The following is a 22,085-nucleotide window of genomic DNA, read 5'->3' as shown; positions in this document are numbered from 1 at the left end:
ACTTTCCTTGCTCTTTTTATGGGAGGATCAGATGCCCTCTCTTTTCCTGAGCGCATGCTAGTTGTTAGCAGAGTTGATGGTCATGTTTCATGTACTGTGCGTCGTTAATGATAAGTTTTAGTCCCAAGGCTCATTATATTTCTAACCCTAAGCTTTGGAGCTGTGAAAATAGTGTAACATCGCCAAACGTTGCCTTTCCCCTACAGAGCCACTCTTGCTGTCCTGTTGTCCTTCTCTGCTTGCTTGGCTTGTCCTGGCTTTGCTTGGCTAGGTTTTAGCTGGTCGTACGCACTCTAGCTTATATCTGGGTTGATTCTGGCTTGTGTTTGGAAGGAGTCCAGTCAAGATGCAAGTACCTTCGTGTTCTCCTCTCCCCACCTGCAGTTCTGTCAAGCCGTCTCTCCCGGCTGTTGTCCCAGGCGGATTAAAGCAGAAACAAGCAGCAGCAAGTAGCAAGTGGGGGCGCACCAGAAGAACCACAAAGCACCCAGACTAACCGGGCTGGACCGTCTCCATGGTGCCTGGGACCCACTACAGCTACCACACTTACCACTCTCTGCCTCCCTAGCCCACTGCCTTCCTCTTCCTACCTCCTCTACCTCCGTAACAACCCAGAGGGGAGAGAATGGTAGGCATGCAGGGCGTGATGGGTGGGTGTTATGGGTGTGATGAGTGGAAGCAAGCCTCGGCTGATTCGGCAGCTAAGGCTTCTCCCACTGAATCAGTGTGCTACGTGCTACGTTCCTACCTCTGTGTGGTTATGGACATTGTGGACAGTCCTTGCTCTGTGGCTGACTGCAGATAGTGGCAAGACCAGGGGCGAGGGCAGCAGCCAGCTGGGCCCAATCCGAGCCTTGAGCCCTGGAGACGGCAAGAGTGTATGCAAGGTAAGGCTTATGCAGGATGGGCTGTCGGTAATTGCGGCAGTAATTGTGGCTGTAGCTGTGTTTACCGTCGCCGCTGGAAGGCACAGAGGTGAGGATGAAGACAGGGGTCAGTAACTGGGGGCAGAGAGACCTGAGAGCAGAGCACACAGGGAGCATCGCAAGCCCCAAGTAACCCATTTGGGCTGTTTCCGCGGGCTTGGCTGGGATCTCACTCTGTGGCCCCCGCTAAAGGCGGCTGCGCTCGTGCTCTCACTTTACGTGCCTACCTCTGCTTACTTCTGCAGTCTGGGCCTTCATCAAGACCTTAGTTTCAGCCAGCTTGCCCGCCTCCGCCGCGGACCCCAGCCGTCTCCGGTTCGCAGCTGTCCGCTCTCCGGTCCTTGCTCTGCATCCCGCTCCCCTTGCAGACTTCCACATGACCCAATCAGCCGACTCATAATCCAGTTTTGGATTTAGGGCATCTGGGAATTTGTACAGTAAAGTGAAGATGATTTACTGCAACAGGGGGTATTCATAGGGAGAGAAAGTAGACAGGACTAGATGGAAAACATCTCTAATTACTGGCTAGTTCACAGAATAAGACTGGCACCTCACCCCCACCCCCTTCCTCAGAATATTCCTGGATCTGGGATAACTAGATCTGAAGAAGGCCCTTCTGGAGGAAAGAAGACTAAAGAACAACAGCTGGCACTCAGCAACTGGAGCTGCCTTGTTACGGTCAGTTGGCTGACCTCCTGCCTGTTTGCTCTAGGGATAAAAAAAAATAGTAGGACTCCTGAATACAAAAGACCCCGACTGAGGAGTCTTGCTGTAGCGAGACATAAAGTGGGTCATTTTTTCTTCCTTGAGGGGATTGGAATGTTGAGACTTGTCCATGGAATACAGCTACACAAACAGTTTATTCCACTTTAAATGTTTAGTGCCATGCAGAGAACAGAAATCAATAGATTAACTCAGGTGTTTCATTTCTGTGCTGATTTCTAACAGAACCTGCCTTTAAGTGGCTCATTCAGAGAATATTCCAGCATTTTCATTCTCAGTATCAGTCAAACATTTCAAAAATGTGAGGCAATTTCAATAAGAATTCCAAAAAACCCTGTAAAATATGCAGTTATGCTGATTGCAGTGCCTAGCTGATGAAATATACCCCGTAAATTGACCCTAAATAACACAATCCTTCTTAAAATGTTATCTAATGCCAGACATGCTATCTGGCACCTAGGACACACCGTTTTACAGATTCCTAGAAGACCTAATTTTCAATAGAGTAATTAAGTCTGCTTGTATATTGCTCTTCTCAATCTTCTCAATCTACTCAAATTATGGTTTTATATTGAAGGGTAAAGACGTTATTCCAGCAGTTGGCCTAATAGACAACAAAAAACTCAAAATTATATAATGTCCCTTCTAAAATTGGAGTATAATATTTTGCTTAATCTTAGTTGGCTAATAAACATGTATAAATTGATCACAAAGCTAGTTTTCACGATGATAGTTTCACTGCCCATATTTTGTATCATGAATATTCATGAACTGTATGTTTGTTTAAAAAATATTGCTTTGACGTGAATTTGGGTTCATATTTTCTTCCTAAACTACTTTTGCGATTTAACACAGTAGAGTGGCTTTCACTGTGAAGGGTGAATAACGCAATCTGCCCCACAGAATGAGATTAAGGGGCATATTTACAAGCAACTGGCAGAGCGTGGTGCTACACCAAAATTGCTAACACCGCGCTCCGCGCAGGAATGCGCTGTATTTACAAGAATGCGAGGCATCACTGCATTTACCCTGGTTATAGCGGCAAAGAAGCTGCCTAGAGCTAGCGCAGACACCCTTGCGCCATGTTGCAAGGATGTCTGCACTGCAGGGGTAATTGTTCATGTGCAAGAAGGGAAACCTTCCTGCACATAAAACAGTTTCAGCTAGACCTTGAGCTAAAGGTGCCTGTCATCATAGAGCCCTGTCTTGATACATATAAAGTGACTATGTCCAAAGATAAAACTTTGTCCTAGGGCAATAAGGCAAATGTGTTCCTCTGGCGAAGTGACCGAGGCAGTGATGATATCGAGCTTTGTCTGATAAGGAACTTTTAGCTTCAAAATCAACAGCTTTAGCTGAAGCTCGCCCATGACATACTGAGTCTGATGGACACTCACCAGATTCATCCGTGGACCGTTGAAAAACTCTGAGCACCAGAAAAACGACTAAGTACAATGTAAAAACTTAGTCTGAGACAATCTGCTTGGTATACTTGACCTCTGCTCCATCCCCGTTAGCCTGACATTGAGCCATTGTCCTGGTCGACAGTGAACTGGTATTTGTCTTGCAGATTTGCTGTTTGAATGATCTTTTTGCCTTAATTCATATCTATAGTTACTCTTATCCAATTCTGAACATTTTGGTATCTTGTTGCTTACTAAATGTGTCTGTATTTTACTGACTTGGTTTTGGAGTTTTATGGTGTTTGTTTCCTTGACTATAAAATGCGTTGCCAAACTTAACTCATATTTATCTGGGGAAACTGACTGCTGCTTGTGCCATGAGTACTGGGGTTGAACAGCCATTTATTAAGACTTGTATGAATACCTATTCAGGGCGTGTTTATAAAGTTAGCATATGCTAACAACTGAAAAGGAATATGGCATTGGAAAAATGATTGAAGGATGTGAAGAAAAAACATAAATCCATGTCGACAGTGCTAGTTTTTTTGGTCTTAGCTTACTTTCAGAATTAGAAAAATTCCTGAGAAGGTAAAGTCTCAGCAGGGTAAGGTACCAGGCTGTATCCAAGGACGAGTCATCAACGCCAGAGAGCGGCTCAATGAGGTCTCGGTAAAGCTGTTGACAAGGGTGGGGAAAGCTCAGAGTGGGAGAAGCTGGATTTTAAGTCTCAGGAGGTCATTGTCAAGCCGAGTGGAGCTTTCTACCTTCCGACTTAGAAGTTTATCTAGAGCTCAAATTCACCCAGTGGGACGAGGCTACAGGCTATTAGTGAAGAGGGCTCCAGGAGGTCAGATATCATCACTGGGAGGTCTCGACAAAGAGGATTTGTGCTGCGGAGAGGAACATAGTGGGAGCTGAGGCAAAGTCATTCTCAATGATGACGCACAATTTTTGGGTCAGCTTGCAGGTACGTTTTGGTCTCTTGTCAGCTCTCAGAGTAGTTATTGCTGAAGAAATGTTTAAGTTCCAGGTTTTTTATTTTAGCAGGAGAAGGCCAATATAACACCACAAAAAGCACTTGGGGTCTAGCTGTAGCAGGTAGGTAAGTTCCAGGGTCTCTGTAGCTTGTTGTGTCCCTGGAGTTCATACAAGAGGTCACCCACCTAGCCTTTGGAGTCACTCTGCTGGTCCTGTGTTCCAGGGGCAGAACCAGTCCTCCTTCCTCATGTAGCAGGGCAGTCCCTCCAGCAGTAGGGCAGTCATTCCAGCAGTAGGGCAGCAGATCAGTCCTTCTTATGAGTCTTCCAATGATCCAGGAATGATGTGACGAGGAGTTCTGGAAGTCTAATATTTATACCTGGTGCTAGGTTGTGTGTGGTGTGACTCCCTCTCCTACTCCCACCTCTGGGTCTGGAAAGTTCTTCCCTTTCCCTTTAAATGCTCCCAACTGTTTGAGGTGACAAAAGGCTGGTGTAAGGTTCCTTTGTGTGTGCCGCTGGCAAAGCTTTTTGAAGTGTAAGTCAGACAAAGTACAGCTCGGTCCCCAGCTATCCTTGCAGGATGGCCCATCCTGTTAACACCTTATCCCCTTTGTGTCACTGTCTGGGACAAATAAACAAACCACAACAGCTGAGAAATTCACAGTCATATGACCCAGAACACTGGCATAAGACACTAATGGTTGGGACAAGAAAATGGCAACTTCCTAAAACCAAAGACACACAAATGATGGATGGACCCATGCTCTCCATGCCACTGGAGTCAAGCTAGCCTAGCTGATGAGATGTGATACCCCGAAACTGGTCCTAGGATGCTTGTTTCCGGTGCAGGAAGTACCTACCCTGGCCATTCAGGCTGTACTATTGCCATGGGAACAGAACCAAGACTGATTTGCATATGGCTGAGTCTAAACTTGAATGGCATGGGGAGTACAAAAAGATGGATTTAGGCCCAGATCACTTTAGTGAGGTGAATGTATGACATTGTTCAGCATTCTGTCCATCAATTGTTCTTTTTGCAACTTTCTGAAACTGGTATTTTCAGAATTTCTACTTAAAATCTGGTTTTACCATTTAAGATGATTTTAAATTGCAATTCATCGGAGTTTAAATATCATATCTCAATTAGCTGCCAATCCAAAATTAGTACTTATTAAATGTAAGAAGGTAACCCAATGTTAGTCAATGCGAGAGATAGGCCTTACAACAGTGAAAACGACTTTAGTTTTTCACTTCCAGGACATTTAATACGTACACATGCCCTACTTTTTAAATACCATGTGCTCTGCCTATTAGGACCTACCTTGGGGGAGAGGGCTTATGAATATTAAAAAAGAAGGTTTAGGCGTGGCAAAAGTTTTCTATTGCCAAGCTGAATTGGCAGTTGAAAACTGCGTTCTAGGCTGCAGTGACAGTCCTGAGACTTGTTTTAAAGGGCTTCTTTAGTGGGTAGCACAATGAGTGCTGCAGGCCTTCTAGTGGCATTCAGTTTACAGATCCAAGGAACGTGTAGTACCATTTACTTTGGATTTAGGAGGAAAATAATTGTGCCAAGTAGATGTAGACCACTTGTTAGGGAGAGAGCTCAAGCACTTTAGCACACGTTAGCAGTGGTGATGTGCACAGACCTAAGGCCAACAAAAATAAATACAGCAAACCAGGAAGGGTGAAGGTCAAACGTTTGTAGAAGACCCTGCAAAGATGGACAGCTTCAACAGCAGTCCCTTCCTTTGTGGTTACTCAAAAAACACTTCTGTGGGTAGCTTTCCTCTCATTAGGTTTAGTGTCAGCGTGACTTTCAGGAAAAAGGCCTTTCTGGCTGTTGCTTTACATTTACCAGTAACAGGGCAAGTCCCTCTGAAGTTATTTGTGTCTATGCCCGCCCCAACAGTTTTTTCTGCCAGGGAATCTCATTAAGGTCAACCACTTGATTGACAGCTGCTGCAGAGCTAACATAAATTAGCATCCAGGAGCTTCTGGCAGCGAAAGGATAACTTTCTAAATATATTAAATTGCAAGGTCACTATTCAATTGGGCTTTTAAGAAATATTAGAAATAATGGTTTAATCATTTTTGAAGCTGGTCACAATGTCGAGATAGCATAACTAATATTTCAATTTGTTGTCTAGTTTTTCTTATAAAACACCTAGGCCCCACCATAGTGCAACACAGCTTTTAGGGCCTTGTCACTACAGAGGTATGGTAACCTCAAATTTCTACATGCCCCACTTTTAGAAAAAAGAAAAACCTTGCCTTCTGGGCTGCACAGGCGTGACGGATTAACGTTTAAAAGGGAGATTTTTTCCCCTATCAAAAGTATTATTTGGACATGTCTGGTTGCAGGTTGAAGCTCCAGCAGTCAAACTACAATGGTAGGCCAAAAGCTTGGTTTTCCATGCCACGGTAGTGGATGACACAATAAGTGTTGCAATCCATAGGTGACATTTAACTGCCTATGTCATAGGTGTGCTAGAGCGTCATCTTATTCTGAAATTTGTAGGGGTATATCATAATCACGGTTAGTCTGCACCCATATATATATATTCTGGATTGAATTTAGCACTAATCATTAGGAAATGTTGACATAATAATGAACAATGTATGTGCAATGCTAGGAAATTAGTTTGTGTTAGTAGAAAAGTGTAAATTACATTTAAATGTAACTACTTATTGCAAGTGCTTTGAGAATCATTTGAGTGTATTGTAATGCATTAGATTTAAATGTGCAATATAAAAGCCTGCACATGTAGAAAAGACTAAATGTGCCTTAAAGTAAGCAATGTAATGCTTAAAATTGTAACGTTATTAATTGTGTAGGTTTTGGATGAGTAAAGGCCTGAAATGAAAATTTACATTTTGTCATGCAAGGCCGGTTCGTGGTTTCTTATGTTAGCAGAATCGAGAAGGCATGAAATGTATTCTCCCTTGGGAAGGCTCTCAGTTGGATGCAGTCAGCAGATTTGTACGTGCAAGGTTGGTTTGTTCACATGCTTTCCATTGCAATTGCAAGGACATTTTCCTCGTTAGTTAGGCTGAAGCTCTTTGTTTTAAAAGTTAGAAATGGAGGAGACCTCTTACAATGTTACAGTGGAATTTGATAATTGGAATCTTGTTGGAGAAGCCTGGGACCCAACGAAATCTCAAACGTTCTTGTGCAAGTTGTGGAAAATTACCTGCCGAAGATGTCCATCCAAAGTAGGTGTTTCCGGCATGCTCTTTGAGTTGTTCATTTTGTATTAGGGACAGTGTCCCGGGGGAAGTGAGCCAGAAGAGGCAGAGAGGGTTGATGAGAGTAGAGAGCCGTTAGGAGGGTAAGAGAAGGGATTGATTCTTAAGATGACGACTTAGCTGGTTTCTGACCCTTTCCAATGTGAGTGTACTTCTTAGGAAGTCTTCACGAGATGAATGACACTTTTTTCGATTTAGCCTGAAAGATGCTATGTAAGGTTGTCACCTTAGTGTTAGAGTAGGGACAGAATTAACCAATTAATTTTTCTTTTCTGTAAACTGATGAAGACTAATTTGGATATTGGAGCATTTGTTGCTTGCTTAATCCTTTTGGAGTGGATTATCCTTTTCACGTTGCACCAAATTAGATTGGTCCGTAGAGTGAACTTCATGTTAGTGCCCATGTATTGTTCAACCTCGTTATGAGGTGATGGTATGTTCTATTTTCTTTGGCTTCGTAATGAAACCCTTAAATTGTAAGACGGAGTTAAGTGTTCCTTTTCGAGTACGAATTGATGAGTCCCATTGATGGTGGTGATTATATTGGTTTCCTCCCCTTTACACTTCTCAGCAGATAAAAAGGTCCGGTCGACCGAAGACCCTTATAAATGGTAGAATTTGACAAAATGAGATAAGGACCTGGCGTAATCAGGTGCATTTTCTGGACCATAAACTATGGACCTGATTATGAGTTGGGTTGTTAATTCCATCGTGTCCATACACCCCTGTTTATGCACAGGTTTGAATTGTGAAATGTTAGGTATTTAACACATTCAATAACTATCTGATAAAATAAATTACTCAACCTTCATTAAATTTCAGCAAATCATACCTGGAAAATTGTATCAGGGAAGTCCATGTTATTTAGCACCTATATTTGTAATCAGAGCCTATGACATTATAAGAATATTAAATAAGCCAATTAGGGGTTAGTTAATTTAACCAAGTTAAAGAGGTAAAAGCACATGCACTGGAGTCTGCAAATAAAAAAAAACCAGCTACATCAGTTCAAAACAAATGGGGGTGACTACACAAAAAGGGGACTTTCTCACATCCAGTATTACTGATGATTGACAATTCTATTAAATTTTTTTACAACAAGAAAAATATTTTTCAGTTGTACTCAAAAGATGTGGCTGAATACCTATTGGGCGCACTGCATTCAGAGGGCCATGTATTATTGCTTAAATGTAAGCCTAAAGATGCCACATTTACATTACATCCAGCATGTCCTGCATGTTGAAATGTGAATGTTTTTGATTTCCCTAAGTTAGGGAACTTAGCCTTCTTGTTGTGCTTTGTAAAAAATATTTAGGGACATAAGCAAGAATATTTTTCAATAAATACAGCATTTTCAGCAGCGTTTCAAATTTGATCAATAAAGTCATAGAAAAAAACATCAATTCGACATTTACAGCAAATGAAATGTCAAAATCTCATGGTTTACCTGCTAACAATTTCAGATCTTTCAGCATCCTGCATAAAGAACATTCACAATGCTAAACCCTCTTATATTAGCACCCAGCAAGGTTCAGCCTGAAAAATATCAAAGCAGCTTTCATCATCAGGCAATCCACCAATCTGCCTCCAATTGTGCGAATTATCAAATATCAGACATTTGACAAAGTGCACACTAAGGGGCCTATTACGATTGCGGTTTTTCCACATCCTCTGGGCCGGCGGAAGCCACCGCCGGCCCGGAGGATGCGGAAAAACCGCAGCGGACCCACCAAAGACCCACCGCCACATTAGGATGGCCTGTGGGTCCTGGTTTCCGTCCGCAGCTTTTTCGCCGCGGTTGGCTTACAATCGCGGCGGAAAAGCTCTAATATGGTGGCGGTGTCTCTCAGACACCGCCAGTCATATTAGGATGGGCTTTAAAAAATGCTTTTCCGCGGCGGGTTTTCCGCTGTGGAAAAGCATTTGGAACTTCACTGCGGGGGCCCGTTACAGGCCCCCTGGGTGAAGGGGGGGTAGGGGGTGCACATGGGGGGTACCTATGGTACCCCCCTGCATTTGTATGCAGAAATCGGCAGGCACCGCAGGGTGCCTGCTGCTTTCTGCATACAAATGCAATGTATGCATTTTTACCATTGCGGCGGGTGCAGCTTGAAGCTGCACCCGCCGCAATAGTAAAAATAGAGGATGTGACCGCCAGGATGTGACCGCCATGCGGAGGTTCCCTCCTCCTCTATGGTCGCGGAGGGACTCAAGTCCGTCCGCGATCATAATGTTCCACTAAATATTTAAAAAACACTCCACCGCTCCTTGCACCCATTTTCCTTCAAATGAAATTGGCTTCTAATTGGTCACCACCTGTTTATCACTGGGGGAATTTTCCAAATGCCTGAAGGTTGGTCACGTCAGGGTACTTCCTGACTAAGCTGTAGCTGTCCATGATGACTTCAACAACAAACCCATAACTGGCCTTCTCTTTCTTGTACGTTTATGCGTGGCAGCAGGACTGACTCAGGAATAGTATCATTAAAAAGGACTATCAATCTCTGCCTTGTTATAAGTTGTTGATTACCTCTCTAAATAATAAAAAGGTTGCATACTGCCTTCCTATTCTTCTACATCCGCCCACTCCCTTTGATGTGATATCCCATAGATACCCACTCAATGTCACATCACGTTTATAATATTCAATTTATGGCAGGTACTAAAAACCTTATGAATGTACAACTAATTTAATCAATTAAAATATGATACAAAGGTACCATAAGCCCTGTTTTTATGGTAACTAAGACATTGGTCCTGTGTCCAACTCCATTTTTAAAATTATTAAACTTTCAGTATTTGTACTTGCATGTTTTTTTTTCATTTTTTAAAATAAAAAGTTTTATTGTATAAACCAAAATTCTACATTCATACAGACAGCGAACCATAAATGATACATCTACTAAAGATTAACAGTCATCTTCAGACTTTATTCTCTCATTTCTCTATGTTCTTCCTCCTCTTCCAATCCCCTGATATAGAGGACATTGTTACACCTCATCAGGACTTCACCCAGATGTCCAGATAACGCCCCATCAATGTATTCTTCTGTGTTTGCCAACTGCATGTTCATATATCCATCGACAGATACTAGCCACCCTTTGTAATCAATTCCCCATTTTGGTTTGACCATTACTGGCTTGACAGTTAGTCCTTTGAGGAAAGGCTTAGGGTTCAGTGGTAAACTCATGCTGGGTTAATTTTTCCTCACCGGGAAAACACAAAAATGTCCTCCCCGGGGCCGTAGAAATCACGCGCCACCGCTGGAGTGCTGCGAAAGAAAAATTTTACTTACATGTTTCTTACATGTTTCTATAAGCATTATAAAATCTCACAACAAATGCATGTCTATAAAAGTCATTTCTTTCTAGGTTTTCATTACCCAGAAATGTTCCACTTTCATAAACCTAACAAACTGCATCACAGCTCATTTATTACCCTTATGTAGGCAGGCCTTACTAGCCTCCATAAACATGTGAATGCCTGCCTTCATAATAAATAGGCTTTTAACATCTTCACAGTACCATCGCTAAAGGACACATAACATATGACTTAGCTATTCATCACCAACATTTATTTCCATTCTAACAAGATTTTTCCTTCATGTATGTATTGATTAACCCCTTCAGTGCTAATGACAAAGCCAGCTCGTCATGGGCGTTACCTGCGCTGCGCGGATGACGAGCTGGCTTTGTCATAAACAAGCCATTTTTTTTTTCAGCGCACAGCGGGAAAACGCGGTAGCGCGGTAGGGGTTAACTGGTGATAAGGTGAATTTAAATCCGGTCTTTTTTTTCAAACTATCAAGTTTCGGCAAGCGGCCTGGAATGATAAGTCAATTTATTTCTTAGGCATCAAATCAAATTAATGAGTGTAACTCATTCCAAAATGTTTCAGTTTTGTCCCCACCCCAAAGTTATTTGCCTGGGGGGCATTACAGCTGCAGTTTACTAATTTACCATCTTTCTTTTTTTTTTCTCAAGCAATCCTAGTAGCACAGCCATTTCGTGCTATTCTCAACTTTATTTTCACAGGTTTAAAGGTTTAAACAAGAAAAAAGGATATTTTGTTCTACTGCATTGCTATTGATTTTCACTCTCCTCCCATTATTGTTTGGTTTAGATTCATAACTCAGTTTCTCAGAGCACAGTTTCCCCCAGATTTCTGACTGTGTTTATGACTTATTTTCAGTGCTGCAGGGGCAGATAGGGCTGGTTTGCATTAAACAAAACTTGAAAAATAAAACACAAACAAGAAAATATTGGTTTAGCTCTTTCTCTCAACTTGGCCCCCTGCAGTATCCTTAACAATTCCGAATTTGAGCTGGTGTATGCCAGTGGGGCCACCAGCACTCATTTATGGGGACCATCACTTATTTTTCTTCATCTGAAATTTCCTGAGAGCAAGAGAGGGAAAAACAAACAAAGGGGAAAGTAGAAAGAGAAAGGTGGAAAACTGTCGAGAAGGGAGAAAGCAGGAATCTGCAGGAATTAGATAAAGGGGCAGGGAGTGTCTAATAGTTGATTAAAGAGTCATGAGGTAGGTTCCAGACTATGCAGTCTTACCATAAGGTGCAATGTCATGCAATAAGTAACATACGTTTATTGTTCAGTTAATTAAAACAACAACAATAGCAACATTAAAACAAATATCCATAAAAAAAGAAAAACGAGGTGTATCACTTTTTTGTGTTGTCTAAAGATAAAACTATTTCTTATCATATTTACACTTCTTCCTGTGAAATGTAAACTAAACATTTGATAAAATTACCTAATATTAAAAACAATATCTCAAGTGTTACATCAAACAACCATTTTACCAGGCCGCTAGCCTTGTTTTGAATGTTCATTTTACTTGATTTTGAGGCTAATCAAGGGTCGACTAGGCTGCTCAGGAGCATTTTGATATATCAGTTCCTCAAGAGAATGTGGTCCACTTAGCAAAGTCTCCAATGTTACATCTTGTAACCATTTAGCCTTGCCACTAGTCTTTATTTGATACCTCCTCATGTTTAATTAGGAGTTTGATCAAACAACAGTTAAGCTGTGGATCTTCTGGATCTAGGCATTTTAATATTGTAGTTCTGCAAGAGCATATGCGTCTTGTATTGAGTGGCCCCCTTAACAATTTCCGGCGATCCTCGCCTAGCGCTGGGCAGATACAGACTAATTGAATAAAATCCTGTGTTGGTGCTTCACAGAGACAAGATTTTGGGTCCTGATATTTCCAACTTGGCTGGTCTGCATTTGATGGAAATTTACCAAAGCGCATCGCTATAAATTTAGATTTTAGATGGTAAAAAAATGGCTGATCCAAATATGCCACAGGTTGCAGTTTTACATAGAATTGCAAGACCATCCATGCATGTGCCCATCTGCTTAGGGTGGCCTTGCTTGTCCTCAAGTAATGAGTGTTGCTTTGCTGCCTTCTTCAAGATTTGCTGGAAAGTGGAATAAGGAAGGTTCTTCTGCCAAAGATCTGCAATGTTTGTGACCTGTAGTGAAGTTTGAAGATATGCATAATAGTCGGACTGCGGATCATCTTGTAACGCAGTCCAAAGTGCATTATTGATTTCATTATCTCGATTACACCATATTTTATGCCAGGCTCTTATTGTGGCATATCTTCTATGAAGTTGTTGCTGTTGTAACCCAAATTCTAGTCGAATCTGCGCCAGCGAGGCATTATGCGGAAGTAAAACATCTTTTTTGTATGCTCGCATTTGGAGTCTATCCAGACCCCAGCATCTTTCCCAAACTGGACTTCGCTTCCATATGCAAGGGTGGGAGTAGTTTTGCCTTCATGATGGATAGTAATGGGGTGAGGGAGGGACCTTTTAATCTTTTTGAAATAGAGCAGAATGCAAATATAATTCAATTTCTCTTTTTTTGTGTGGCCTCATTTTGTATTTGGAATGTTCGTTTATCCAGATATATTCCTAGGTATTTGTAGCTGCTCACTACTTCAAGATTCAAATTACCAAATATAAATGAGGTTAATTTTTGAATAGTTCGACTTGTAATCATGGCCTTGGTTTTTGCAGCGTTTATTTCCAACAAATTCTTCCTGGCAACTTCCCTAGCTCATCTATTGCTCTTTGGAGGCCGATTCTTCTATGGCTTGCCAAGACTATGTCATCAGCATACGCTAAATGAGTAATCTACTAAGTTCCCAAACGAGGAGGATGCGAGTTGATTTTATCAAGTCTTCGTGACAAAACTGCCAGGAATAGATTAAATAAATAAGGTGCTAGGATGCACCCTTGCTTGTGTCCTTCCTTCGTATACATTTTTCTTGAGAGCCTTGTCCCATCAGCTATTTCTACCTGCATCCATGTATCCGAGTATAATTCCATGATTGGTTTTAATATTCTATCTGGCAAACCCCACTGCGTTAGCAGTCTTTCCATAAGGTGCAATGTCAGCTTCCGAGCAGAGCTTTGGGCACCAGCGCTCCTTCTTTTACAAGCTAAGCACTGGTCTTTAAGGCCCTCAAGCAGCAGCATGACTGCACTTCGGATAACAAAGCATCCCTACGTAGCCCACCTATCACATCTGCCTGCTGCCACACATTTTTAAACTAGAATAATATGTATTTAGTGTCTGTATGTCCTTGATTGCACAAGTTGGTATGTTCCTTCTTGTGCAACTAAATTTCAGCCATGGATAACTCTAAATCATGAAAGCTGTTGTGATCGAATGTACAATTTTAGTAGCTATACTAAGCATTTTTGTGGGAGAGTGTGGTAATCTTAAGCTTGGACTTTCTGAATGGGCGGAAATGTGATGATGAGGCCGATGACATCAGGATTGAATGGAAAGGCTGGGTGACATTCAGGAAAAGGAAGGGCCTATTCGTCAGCTGGAGATATTGATAATTTTTGATAATGAAGAATTTGGATCTAGTAGGTGGGTGAACTTCATCTTTATATTGGCGATGAGTGGAAACACTTGTGCAGGGGACAGACTGAACATCTTCCACCCTGGATTGAAACTTCAGTAAACAATACAAGCAAGAAACTGTGAACTCTATGCACCAACTGGACTCTGAATTTCATTAAGACAGGTGAACTTATAAGCTGAATGTCTTGTGTTTGTTTAACGTGTAGCTTTCTTAAATTATAAGTCAGTGTCACTGTTGAGGATTGGAAGCTGCGGTCAAGAGAAAGCATAATGGAGGAGCCGCAAGCTCAGAGCGTGGAATAGGAGCTGTGAGAGAGGAGCCGCAAGTTCAGAGCATGGATTAGGAGCCGTGAGAGAGGGGCCGCAAGCCAGGAGTGTGAGCGAGGAGCAGTGGATTATTAGCTCAGAGTGCGAGTGCAGTGCAAGCTCGAAATGCCAATAGGAAGCTGCAAGCTTGACGCAAGAAAGGAGCTGTGAGCTCTAAAAGTGAAGAAAAGGCTGCAAGCAGTAAGAGAATGGCTACAGTGCCCTACACTGTTCTTCAGGAAACATTATCGCATAAACACTTTTTAACAGGGGTTAAAAGTGTAAACTGGAGGTTGTGTGGGTGTGTGCGCACAACCGTATCAACTTTATAGGCTTTGAAAAAACTGGCAACACATTGAAAATTGAAGCATATGATAATCTGATATGCACTTTCCAGCCATGTGAACAAAACAGGAACCACTATATCACAAGCGCTATTGATGTTGTGGAAATAAAAAAAGGACTATGCCTAGGAGGTGCGTGGGAAGGGAAGAAAAATCAAGGCTTTGTCTGCAAAGAAATATACAACTTGCACAGGAAAAATAGACAACAGAGGAAGTTTTTTTTGCTTTAGATTCCTATTATAGTTTGTTATCTTAGTTTATTATATTAGATTATTATTTTAAATTTATATTTTACTGTATCAAAAGCGCTATTCATGTTGTGGAAGTAGAAAAAGGACTATGCTTATGAGGAGCGTGGGAAGGGTAGAAAAATCAAGGCTTTGTCTGCAAAGAAATATACAACTTGCACAGGAAAAATAGACTGTTAATCAAAAAGGGATATAAGGGGAAAAAAAGGCTATCTAGGGCAGTCCCCCACTCAACAAGTCTACAACAAGAAGCCCTCTTAGCCTGCATGTAATGGATCTCAGACTCAGTAACTTACGGGGTTATGCCTCCCGTCCACACACCAAGTGGCCAGATCAGGTCAGTGCTGCATTACAGGTCCAGACATGCATACAAATATACCAACAACACTGTGCACAAGATACAACACATAAAGAAAATATGTGTGAAAGCAAGAAAAGCACCTCACGGACGTAACACCCGAGGGGGTTCCCGGTTTATGAATGACCGGTATACCCACTTCTCATCATCGGTTGCTTTCCTTGCAGGGAGGATGAAAATGTGCAAAAGAAGATGTGCACAAAACAGGATAGAGAAACAGAAAAGGAGTGTACAGATACACTACCTAGTAGGAAGGAGATATGTGTTCAGAACTAGCAAGTACCTACACCCAACACCAACAGAACATAAAAATATAAAATAGTGAGGTTTGGCTGGCTGAATCAATTTTATTCTGGTGCTGCCAAACTGCACTGTTTATAAAAAATGGTTAAATTGATACCATTTGATGTTGTAATTGGACCAACATGTTTCATTGCCTTGTCATTGGCAATTTCATCAGGGCAAATGGTTGGGTCTCTTATTCTTAATCCTCCATTTGGAAACCTGTGCACATACATTCATAAAAACAACAGAACACAGCTGTGGTAAGGTGATGAACCAATGGGAGTCTAAACATATCTCACACTCATGCCCTTGGCTATTACCTTATGCTCGCAAACACTGGGTATACCGGCGAGCATCAACTAGGACGGCGTGTCAGCTGATCACGAATCCGTCTTGGAGACTCCTCAAGGTGAGTCACCTGAATAGAGAGAGATAATACACCCGTTTCATGTATCTCAGAATACTCGATCTCATTCATAACTCACATGTTGCTGCTTGGGCAAAGAAATTGCCTATAATGCACCAACACATAGACCATCGGTAACGACTGTTATAAGTCGGTTTTGTAAATGCCACAACCATTGTCAGGTCGGTAAGTGGTAGTGCTGCATAAAAATTGTGTCGCCATGTAGGTTGTTGACTCCCTCCCCCCAGAAGTTGCACGGAGCTTCCGCTCACCTTTTATACTCACTCAGTATGCGGGGAGAGCAAAGACATAGCCCGCTCGAGCGAAGTGCCCAGGGGGTGCGTGCCTACCAGAGTTGTAATGGACGCAAATGGACCGGGACGGGGAGCCAACGCTCCTCGCTTCAACATACCACTACCGAGTCCCTCCGGCGCTTCCGACGTCTCACAATCCAAGCCTGGATTGGGACGCGGAAGTAACCCAGGGGGGACTCCGCCCCTCGCGCAACGTGGCGGCCATCTTGAGTAAGGGGTGAAGTCAGAGTCAAGAATGACCTGACTTCATTCGTGTCGAATGCTAAGAATCAAGGCGACCCACTTCAAAGATCTAAATCAGAGATCTAACACTGTTTGTTCTTACAGAGTGGAATTTAATAAACCGTTCTGTGGACGACTTATTGTGAACAAGCCAATCGAGTATGCCGGTGCCGGTCACAGACAGAGCCCACCGGCAAATAGACATTCAAGGGACAGGGGCCATCAGGGGTCACAGCACATGCTAATGCCCGGCAGAATAATAAAGTGTCACGTTCTAACTACCGTGCAGCCACCCCATTCCATTGATGATTTATAGAGAAACAACATATAGAGGCCATGCAGAGTTTGAGCTGCTACCAGGATGGAATAGTTGTATAAGACAGGCCTGCAATATATCTACCGCCTGCTCACTTTATTCCATTCGATAGAGTCATTAAGACCCTCTTTGTCAGCCTTCTCAGAATAAATCCAGCGTGCTTCTTTTTTGGCAAGTATTGCGTCTAGGTTATGTGTGTTACCCATCACCTTCTCTAGTACTGTCCACTGCAAATCACTAGGCCCGTGGTTTCTTTCTGTGAAATGTTGGACTAGACGTGTTGTGAGTTTTCTAGCTCGGATGGTACTAAGGTGCTCCTGAATGCGCACTTTCACTTTACGTGTTGTGAGGCCTATGTAATGTAACCCGCACGTACAGGTAATCCTATAGATAACGTGTGTGGTGTTACAATTACTGAATTTGGTCAGATACCACGTCTTGCCATTGTGTAGTGTAACTTCTTTGGTTGCAGTGGTCAGTGGGCATACAGAGCAGCCACCACAGGGGTAGTGACCCGCCGGGATAGAATTGGTCTGAGGGTTACTCATCGTCGTCCTTGTATGTACCAACTTGTCGCGCAGGTTCGCTGCCCTTTTAAATGCAAAGCGCGGGACTGGCATCTTATCATTAGGAGTGTCCAGTAGATTCCAGTTTTTCCGGATGATTTGTCTGATCTTGGTGGAAAGTGGGTCAAACGTGGTCACCACAGGTAAACAAGGTTGATTGGATTTTACATTGCGTTCAAGAAGGGCATCACGGGGGGTGTTGAGGGCTCTTTTTCTTGCGTGTTTGATGACTCTATTGGGGTATTGTCTTTGTTTTAGTCTTTCGACCAGACCAGAGGACTGGTCTACATACGCCTCGGTGGAGGAGCAGTTTCTGCGGTACCGGAGAAACTGACCCACCGGCAGATTGTCCCTCAGTGCACGTGGATGGAAAGAGTGGTAGTGAAGAAGAGAGTTTCGATCCGTGTCTTTCTGATGGACAGTAGTGGCCAACTTTTTATTCTGCACTGATATATCCACATCAAGATATACCGCTTTGCTGTTACTGATTGACCACGTGAAGCGGAGGCTTTCATCGGCTTGATTCAACCAGTCAAGAAATAGACGTAATCGGTCCTCTGTACCTGTCCAGATACAGAGGACGTCATCTATATATCGTTTCCATTCCTGGGTGTTTCTTAGGAATGGATTAGAGGGGTGGTAAATCACACTCTCCTCGAACTGGCCTACATAAATGCAGGCCAGGCTTGGAGCAAATGTAGCCCCCATAGATGTCCCAGACGTCTGTAGGTACAATTGTCCCTTGTACTCAAAAAAGTTCCTCGTGAGAGCTAACTCTATACATTGGAGGACAAAAGACACAGGCGTGTCATAGAACCACTCCATCGCCTCCAGGGCACGAGCTGCTGCCACCAGCGTCGCGCCCTGGGGGATGCTGGTGTACAATGATTCGATATCGATCGTGACCAGGAACTGGTTCACGGGATCAAAGGTCTTATCTTTCAAGATGTTTAGGATATCTGTGGTGTCCTGCACGTATGATTTCTGAGTGATGACTGCTTCTCTGAGAAAGAAATCCGAGAATTGAGACAAGGGTTCGAGGATGGATTGTATGCCAGATACGATTGGACGTCCTGGTGGGGGGCGCTGTGGCTTGTGAATTTTCGGCAAGATGTAAAATACCGGGACGCGGGGTTTGTATTGATAATGAAGTCCGCTTCCTTGGTGGTAACCCATTTCTTTGAGACCGCATCTGCCACTAGATTTTTGATGGTGCCGGCGAGTTCCGGGGAGGGGTCACGCATAATAGGGCTGTAGTTGGTACGGACGGATAGAAGTCTAAGTACCTCCGTCTCGTAGTCAGCGGTGTTGAGCACGACCACTGCCCCGCCCTTGTCCGCTGGCTTGATGGTAATCGCAGGATTCAGTTGCAATGATTTAACGGCTTGCCAATCCTCTCTGGTCATATTGTGGCCCTGATGGAAATGAGTTTGTTGTTCCAGGATCTCCACTTCATGTAGCACTCGTTGCTCGAACACCGCAACTTCAGGACCTACAGCCGAAGTGGGGGGGCAGAACATCGATGGCCGGTGTAGATTGGTGTCAAACAATGACATCGGGGTCTTCTCTTTATCATGGAAAAATTTGTGAAAAATTTGTGCAGTTTGATTTTCCGCATCATTTCAGATAACTCAGTTCTGCAAAGGAATGAGTCATGCTGAGGTGTAGGCACGAAGCCAAGTCCTTTGTTTAGTACTCGCCTTTCGGCTTTTTGCTCCGAGCCTGGCCTGCATTTATGTAGGCCAGTTCGAGGAGAGTGTGATTTACCACCCCTCTAATCCATTCCTAAGAAACATCCAGGAATGGAAACGATATATAGATGACGTCCTCTGTATCTGGACAGGTACAGAGGACCGATTACGTCTATTTCTTGACTGGTTGAATCAAGCCGATGAAAGCCTCCGCTTCACGTGGTCAATCAGTAACAGCAAAGCGGTATATCTTGATGTGGATATATCAGTGCAGAATAAAAAGTTGGCCACTACTGTCCATCAGAAAGACACGGATCGAAACTCTCTTCTTCACTACCACTCTTTCCATCCACGTGCACTGAGGGACAATCTGCCGGTGGGTCAGTTTCTCCGGTACCGCAGAAACTGCTCCTCCACCGAGGCGTATGTAGACCAGTCCTCTGGTCTGGTCGAAAGACTAAAACAAAGACAATACCCCAATAGAGTCATCAAACACGCAAGAAAAAGAGCCCTCAACACCCCCCGTGATGCCCTTCTTGAACGCAATGTAAAATCCAATCAACCTTGTTTACCTGTGGTGACCACGTTTGACCCACTTTCCACCAAGATCAGACAAATCATCCGGAAAAACTGGAATCTACTGGACACTCCTAATGATAAGATGCCAGTCCCGCGCTTTGCATTTAAAAGGGCAGCGAACCTGCGCGACAAGTTGGTACATACAAGGACGACGATGAGTAACCCTCAGACCAATTTTATCCCGGCGGGTCACTACCCCTGTGGTGGCTGCTCTGTATGCCCACTGACCACTGCAACCAAAGAAGTTACACTACACAATGGCAAGACGTGGTATCTGACCAAATTCAGTAATTGTAACACCACACACGTTATCTATAGGATTACCTGTACGTGCGGGTTACATTACATAGGCCTCACAACACGTAAAGTGAAAGTGCGCATTCAGGAGCACCTTAGTACCATCCGAGCTAGAAAACTCACAACACGTCTAGTCCAACATTTCACAGAAAGAAACCACGGGCCTAGTGATTTGCAGTGGACAGTACTAGAGAAGGTGATGGGTAACACACATAACCTAGACGCAATACTTGCCAAAAAAGAAGCACGCTGGATTTATTCTGAGAAGGCTGACAAAGAGGGTCTTAATGACTCTATCGAATGGAATAAAGTGAGCAGGCGGTAGATATATTGCAGGCCTGTCTTATACAACTATTCCATCCTGGTAGCAGCTCAAACTCTGCATGGCCTCTATATATTGTTTCTCTATAAATCATCAATGGAATGGGGTGGCTGCACGGTAGTTAGAACGTGACACTTTATTATTCTGCCGGGCATTAGCATGTGCTGTGACCCCTGATGGCCCCTGTCCCTTGAATGTCTATTTGCCGGTGGGCTCTGTCTGTGACCGGCACCGGCATACTCGATTGGCTTGTTCACAATAAGTCGTCCACAGAACGGTTTATTAAATTCCACTCTGTAAGAACAAACAGTGTTAGATCTCTGATTTAGATCTTTGAAGTGGGTCGCCTTGATTCTTAGCATTCGACACGAATGAAGTCAGGTCATTCTTGACTCTGACTTCACCCCTTACTCAAGATGGCCGCCACGTTGCGCGAGGGGCGGAGTCCCCCCTGGGTTACTTCCGCGTCCCAATCCAGGCTTGGATTGTGAGACGTCGGAAGCGCCGGAGGGACTCGGCAGTGGTATGTTGAAGCGAGGAGCGTTGGCTCCCCGTCCCGGTCCATTTGCGTCCATTACAACTCTGGTAGGCACGCACCCCCTGGGCACTTCGCTCGAGCGGGCTATGTCTTTGCTCTCCCCGCATACTGAGTGAGTATAAAAGGTGAGCGGAAGCTCCGTGCAACTTCTGGGGGGAGGGAGTCAACAACCTACATGGCGACACAATTTTTATGCAGCACTACCACTTACCGACATGACAATGGTTGTGGCATTTACAAAACCGACTTATAACAGTCGTTACCGATGGTCTATGTGTTGGTGCATTATAGGCAATTTCTTTGCCCAAGCAGCAACATGTGAGTTATGAATGAGATCGAGTATTCTGAGATACATGAAACGGGTGTATTATGTCTCTCTATTCAGGTGACTCACCTTGAGGAGTCTCCAAGACGGATTCGTGATCAGCTGACACGCCGTCCTAGTTGATGCTCGCCGGTATACCCAGTGTTTGCGAGCATAAGGTAATAGCCAAGGGCATGAGTGTGAGATATGTTTAGACTCCCATTGGTTCATCACCTTACCACAGCTGTGTTCTGCTGTTTTTATGTATGTATGTGCACAGGTTTCCAAATGGAGGATTAAGAATAAGAGACCCAACCATTTGCCCTGATGAAATTGCCAATGACAAGGCAATGAAACATGTTGGTCCAATTACAACATCAAATGGTATCAATTTAACCATTTTTTATAAACAGTGCAGTTTGGCAGCACCAGAATAAAATTGATTCAGCCAGCCAAACCTCACTATTTTATATTTTTATGTTCTGTTGGTGTTGGGTGTAGGTACTTGCTAGTTCTTAACACATATCTCCTTCCTACTAGGTAGTGTATCTGTACACTCCTTTTCTGTTTCTCTATCCTGTTTTGTGCACATCTTCTTTTGCACATTTTCATCCTCCCTGCAAGGAAAGCAACCGATGATGAGAAGTGGGTATACCGGTCATTCATAAACCGGGAACCCCCTCGGGTGTTACGTCCGTGAGGTGCTTTCCTTGCTTTCACACATATTTTCTTTATGTGTTGTATCTTGTGCACAGTGTTGTTGGTATATTTGTATGCATGTCTGGACCTGTAACGCAGCACTGACCTGA

General features: G+C 43.4%; 1 protein-coding gene and 1 pseudogene across 2 annotated transcripts in view; one reads left to right on the top strand and one right to left on the bottom strand.

Moving 5' to 3' along the window:
• Positions 1-22,085, top strand: part of ADAMTS12 (ADAM metallopeptidase with thrombospondin type 1 motif 12) — a 2,873,463-nt gene that overhangs the window by 2,336,088 nt on the left and 515,290 nt on the right. The gene's annotated exons all lie outside the window — the stretch shown is intronic.
• LOC144819337 (small nuclear ribonucleoprotein F pseudogene) lies at positions 10,208-10,468 on the bottom strand (annotated as a pseudogene).

Source organism: Lissotriton helveticus, chromosome 2_1 (genome assembly GCF_964261635.1).
Source record: "Lissotriton helveticus chromosome 2_1, aLisHel1.1, whole genome shotgun sequence".
Classification (NCBI taxonomy): Eukaryota; Metazoa; Chordata; class Amphibia; order Caudata; family Salamandridae; genus Lissotriton; species Lissotriton helveticus.
The sequence above is the reverse complement of the archived record's forward strand: the minus strand, read 5'-3'. Positions and strand labels throughout refer to the sequence as shown.